Here is a 6,482-nt window from a genome sequence, read left to right as displayed (position 1 = left end):
GACATGGAGTTTATGGCGGTTCAGGAGAAAAGAACAATAAAAGAACAGTTACCATAAAACGGCTCGATGCTCCCCAGAGTTAGCAACGAAAAAAACGAGAAACACAGTTTGCCAAACTGATCATAGAATGATTTACCAGTCAATTAAAGAACACTTGACTGCAATGTGAGGGGATTTCAAACACAGATGAATTACACCAAGATTGCTTTCTTTATCTGCATTGCAAAGCACAGGTAGATCACAGTTTTGTATCAAGAATTTCATAACTGTGTAATTTTCTACAGCCTGAACTTTTATTTTGACACAGGGGCATGTTCGTCTGAAGACAGTCACTCGGGTACTTTCCAAGTGTGCCACTGAGAAATTGAAATTAGGAATAATATATTGCCAGATGCTACAAGCTAAGGAGCTTTGTAAAAGCAGTTCTCAAGTGTCACTTTGAAAAACACCTGTTAGATGCTGCATTTGAAATGAAATCCTATTTGAATGTTTTAACTCGTAAGCATGATTGTTGATGTATTTATTATAAGTCACGACTACGGTACACAGGAGCTTTTCATAGTAAACTCAAGACATGCCAATTTTTGACACTCACTTAGTGGGAAGAGTGACTCAGGATGGCAGCTAACATTGCATCGATGTTGAAATACGCCCTGACTTAAATCCCTCAGGTTGGCTTTCTGTTCTAGAAATTTGATGCATGAGAATTTGGAAAGAAATCCTCTTTTAAAAAATTTAACTTTAGTATGCAAACATATTGGTGTTTAATCTGAAATCCTGTAAGAGAGAAGAACATTTTTGTCTCTTACCAGTGACACAGCATGTCGCTTATAAGGAGGGAAATGTGGCTTGAGAAACCCTTGAAAAATCTTGTGTCGTAAGTTCTTTAAATGCCATTTGAGGGCCTGGCTAGAGATGGATCCTCTTCCTGAGCGCTGACAAGTCCACAGTCCAAGCACCTTTTTACTGGGCTTTCACCTACAGAGCCCCAATCACTCTGATGCCAGGTGAGTGACAGGTAGGGACAGCCCCTCACGCTTGGAGTCCTCAGAATTATTCAAGTTATTGATCCACAAGGGGCTCAATCAAACCAGTGAGCTCCTCCCTGCTCACCAAACACAAGATGCCTCCTGCGGTTCCATTGTGCTGTTGCTTTGTCCCCAGCACCACTCCCCGGGGCCCTGCCTAAAGCCAGCGCTCCTTTGAGGAAGCAGAGTTCTGCCTTTCGTCTATCTGAGAGTCTACCGATGTGCTATGTCCCACCATCAAAAGACTCTTTACATCTGATAAAACACGAGGCAATTCAAACTACTCTTTAATTATTTTAATGTGTCTCCCCAAACGAAACCGAAAGCTTTACTGATTAAAACTTGCAGGTCCCTACGTGAGGAATGAAGGTGATGTGGGACGAGGCAAATCACCAACAGTCACTTATTTGTATCTTTTATAATCAGAGCCCATTGTATACGAAACACATAAAGTGACAGTGTCACTTTCTATTTTTCATTCTGTGCCGCCTTCCCATCACAGGCATCTAGACTCCTGGAATTACTTCCATTTGGGGATTTCTCCCTTTTCCGTCCCCACAAGAAGCCAAATATGCCCAGTCATCCCTCAAGCTCTCATGGCTTATGATCTTATCCCAACTTGTCCAGTTTCTGAGACTGACCACTGCATCCTCTTCATCAGAAGTACTAAACCCTTCTCTCCTTCGCTTTAGTTCTAGTCCATACAAGTCTTTCTATCTCTCAGATTTTATTTCCATGATAAATACTCTGATTCCTCAACTGATTGTGACTACTCTAACTTTCCAATGTTTAGCATTGGAAACTTCAGTCCTCTTCAGTCATCCCCTTGGCCTTGTTCCTCTGACCCCTGGCTCCCCGATAAAGACTCTCTGAACCCTGCACCTCTCTCAGAAGCGTGGACATTCAGGCCCAGACGTCACTCATTAGGGGGTGTGGTATGTGGCCTCCTCACTCTATTTTGCTACTTTCAAATCACGTTCTTTTCTTCTTCCTTCAAACAATCTAGCTTTTATTTTGCATTATAAGATTGTGCTGCCCATTATTCCTTGCCGAAGGTATTCGCCCAACCCTTGGACACTCTGTTTCCTTTGTTCAGACACCATACTCCTTAACGTTCAGTCACTTCAGCGTCTGACAGTCAATACTTTAATACGCTCTCTCCGATGGTCGATGTGTCTTCAACTCGACTGCACAGCCACCGCCACGGCACACCCTAGACCTCGCTCATTTCTAAAAGCCGCTTTTCCTCCACAATCTCAATTCTATGTGTCCCACCACTTCGCTTCCCTGGTGACCGTCTCGTACCTTTACTTCGGCACATACGCCTCCTGCAGAGGGAACTTCCATCCCTTGGAAGAATGTAAGGCACTCAATAAACATTTGACAGATAAATATTTCGTTTCAGGACTTCCGTGATATAACCCTAACTCGGTTTCCCATTTTGATCTCATATTGTTCTTCTAGACAGTTTAAAGTTCAGCCTGTTTTAAGATTATTAGCTGAATATAATTTTTCCTTTTGCCAAGAAGACATAGTACTAAACCCTTCTCTCTTTCGCTTTAGTTCTAGTCCATACAAGTCTTTCTATCTCTCAGATTTTATTTCCATGATAAATACTCTGATTCCTCAACTGATTGTGACTACTCTAACTTTCCAATGTTTAGCATTTTCTACAGCATTTGAGTGGATATTTGCATAGCATAATCTCTTTCTATCTTTTTTTTTTCCTAACCTTCCTAAGTGACTATTTAGGACAATGTATTTGTTGTAAACTATTGTTTTACATTTTAATGTATATGCATTGATTCAAAAGCATATATTCAGACTCTTCTTTAAGTTAGGAAATAATCTGTATCAGGCACCGATGAATGCATGATATAGAAAAGACAAATATTATATAACTCTCTCAAGGGCACATCTATTCGTGCAAACTGACACATGGAGCAATAAATAACTTTCCTTATTGCATGGTGCTGAGAAGATGGTGATAAATATTTTTATCTATTCTTATGATTTAAAAAGACCCATTATACATAAATTGTAAACATCTTCCATCTTTCGCTTATAGTACCTCTGAATTGTTCATCCCAACCTAATTTTAAAACAAAAATCATCATCAACAATAAATATGATATTGCTAATAAATATATACACAGGATTACATATACGCTTATATAATATCAGCAGAAAATTTATATCGTTAGCAAATAATTGCTAGCTATTATACTTCATTTAGTATTTTAGAAAACCATGAAAAATCTCCAATTTGAATAGAAGTTATATCATTTTTTAAAGCATTTCCAGCACTATACAACTTTTTAGGTAATGTGAGGATAGAATGAAACATGGCCATTGGTCTCTATGATATATGAATGTAATAACAGTCAAGGTGTATGTTTCTTGGCTACTGGATTTCTTATGCAAACCTCTTGATAGTTTTTTAACAACTGTAATAAAAAATGGAAAAAATGTGGAATTTTCTGAGAAAGGTCCACTGTGAACACTGTTTAGAGAAAACACAAAGTCTTTGAAGATGCACACAATGCAGATTCAGAGAAAAACGTGGATTTTTCTATTGTGCAGTATTTATTCACTTTGTGACTCAGAAGCCACTTTTCATATCTAATATGCAGTGTCTCAATCTATAAATTCCCAAAACAATACCAAATTGAGAGTTCTCACGATGATTAAATGAGAAAATGAAATAAAGCTTGCCACACAGATGTTGAAGCAATGCGTGCCATTTGCCCATCGATCCTTATGAAACAGAACCTAAGTGTGGCATAGGACGGCGTCCAGACCTTACCACTTCTCAGACCTTGCTTTGGCCTTGGCTACCAATTTGTGAGATTACAGACCTCATTGATATCCAGGTCCTCAATTCCTTAACTTATTTTGCAAGTGGCATCATTAACTAGATGTGCTCAATAGAAAAAGAAGGAGAAATCTTTGGGTCGCCTCTAATGAGAGGGCCAATAGCTTCAAGTTCGTTTTGTTCACCGTAGGCTAATCTTAGGGCTGTAATTAAGAATCCACGAGACTAAAGCAATTTCTTTTCTTTAGATAACTGTTTAGAGCAGAGACTCATACTCTACTTTGGCTGCAAAGGGAGTAATAAATAAGTCTTTGTTTTGCTATGGCACTGAGATTTTTGTTTTTATTATTATGGAAATTAGAATTAAGTCGTCCAGCTGATATAGAATTTAGGCTGTTTATTCACACAGACCTAACATGAAATGGATTTTGCATAGGCAAAAATAACTCATTTCATTCTAATGCCCATCACTGAGGTTCTTCTTTGCAAAATATGGTTATGCTTTTATATGCTGAAATTTGGGAAACTCCATAATTAACTGTAACTGTTATAAGGATGGAAATAAAAATTAAACCATAAAGCAAGTAAGGTCAAGTAATAAAAGGAAAACTGTGAAAAATATACTTTTAATGAAGGTATTATTTGAATAAATTAACTTTTCTTAAGTCAAAAAAAAAAAAAGTTAAAATATAAATGTGTCGACATTTGTTTGGCTAAAAATCCCAAATACCAGATTCTGTGAAGCAAACAAGCTTACCCAGAAATCGCAAAGCACACAGAAAAGACACTAATTGCAGCAACCACTCTTTAAACAATCATGTGGAAACACATCAGTGGAGAAGCTGTCAAAAAAAGTCGTATTTACGATTTTCATGAAAATGAAACAGAAAACAAAAAGCTCTTCTAAGGAAAGAGAAGATGTTGACTCTGTCTAATTATTTTCAGTGCATTGACTGTTTATTGGGAAAAAAAAATAAGTGTTTACATATCTAGGGAACAGGTTAGATTGGAACTACTTCGATGCTCATAGTATTTTTTATTTTTTTAACTCTATCATTCCAGTAGTTTATGGGCACAGAAACAGAAACTTAACGAAGAGAATGACGACAATTTTAGTTCCAAATGAAGACTCTTGGAATGCAGCAAACACCGACAGCTAGCTCGGAGTCGCTACACTGCACAGCCTATTATTCTCCCGTCTCAGAGCCATCCCGGCAGGCACAGGGCAAAGATGGTGCAGGTAATTGATATCTGCATAAAATAACAGTGACTAAAAGTGTCATTCAATTCTTTCCATGCAGAGATTTTTCAAGAATGGCGACGGAGTCACAAATGGGAAATGCCTTACAATTCTGCATCGCACGTCTAATTAAAATTCTATAACACAACACAGGAAAAACTGCTAGATGCTGATCGCTCTGCACCTTATAGGTAATGACTTTAAAAAGAGGGCAACGTACAGCCTTCTGTGTTCAGTTAAGATGCAGAAACCACGAGAGGCCACCATGCCCACCCTAAGAACAAGATGGATATGTTACAAAACCACGGTCGTTTCTACCCATCATAGACCTGAGGGTTGAAAAAATACGTATATAATAAATATAATAAAACTAAGTTCCAGAAAGTGTGGAGGTTTTTCTAGGAGAGGAGAGACCATAAGTGCTTTCTTTTTTTTTTTTTTCCCCTGCAGAAAAGGTGGAAGTGAGAGGTAATCTCAAAACAAAGGTGAGGCTAGAGTGACCTATACTTTAATAAACGATAACAGCCTGGTGTAAGCTGCTACGGAAGAAGGGGGTTTCGGGGGACCCCAGGAAGAGACGGCGCCTGCACAGCTGGTCATTTTCCCCATGGGGCCTCTGCAAAGAGTATAAAGCTCATCCCTCCAGAGGCGGGACCAGGGCAGAGGTGCCCTTGGAAACTGTCACCCTCTTGTACCCCAGGTGCACGGGCTGTCACAGTTGCATGTGACACAGAGTGAAATGAGGTGTCCTGGTGCTCAGAATCCCCCAAGCCACGTTGAAAACAAAGAGCTAGTGATGGATGCATCTTCAGTAAGGCCAGGAACCAACTCAGTTACGTATTAGATCGACGCATGCTCCACACTAATGTCTCTGAGAACATCCCGAACAAAATTTAGATGCACGAGACAGAAGAAACAGAAAAATATGACCCATATTCAAAAGATGTATGCGTTTGTGTAAGACACATGAGTCATAATTTTCTGTACATACACAGATTATTGATATTTCAAGCAAGTGTGGCTCTTGACATATGTAGAAGTAAAATACGTTTTTTAAAAAAAGTTAAATTAAAAACGAATTAATTTTAGATTTGACAAACAAATGTTAGCGGTCTCCTCTTTATATTCGATTTTTGTGTTGGAATCAAAATTTAAATTCGATACTCTGTGGAAAAGATAATATACATTTCCTGAAAACATTTGCAAGTCAATTTTTTGATGTTTAAAGGCAAAAGGGCCTCATTCACATCTTGTACATTCATTTACATTTTTTAAACTTAAAATAATAAAGTAATTGGATTTAAACATTATCTAGCAGCCTTATTTAATATTATTTCAAATGCTGTTTTCAAGCTTATTTATAACAATACATTTTATCTTTATAATAGTGAGAACTGTC

Source organism: Pteropus vampyrus, unplaced genomic scaffold (assembly GCF_000151845.1).
Source record: "Pteropus vampyrus isolate Shadow unplaced genomic scaffold, Pvam_2.0 Scaffold132, whole genome shotgun sequence".
In the NCBI taxonomy this organism is placed as follows: Eukaryota; Metazoa; Chordata; class Mammalia; order Chiroptera; family Pteropodidae; genus Pteropus; species Pteropus vampyrus.
This window is presented reverse-complemented; position numbering follows the sequence as displayed.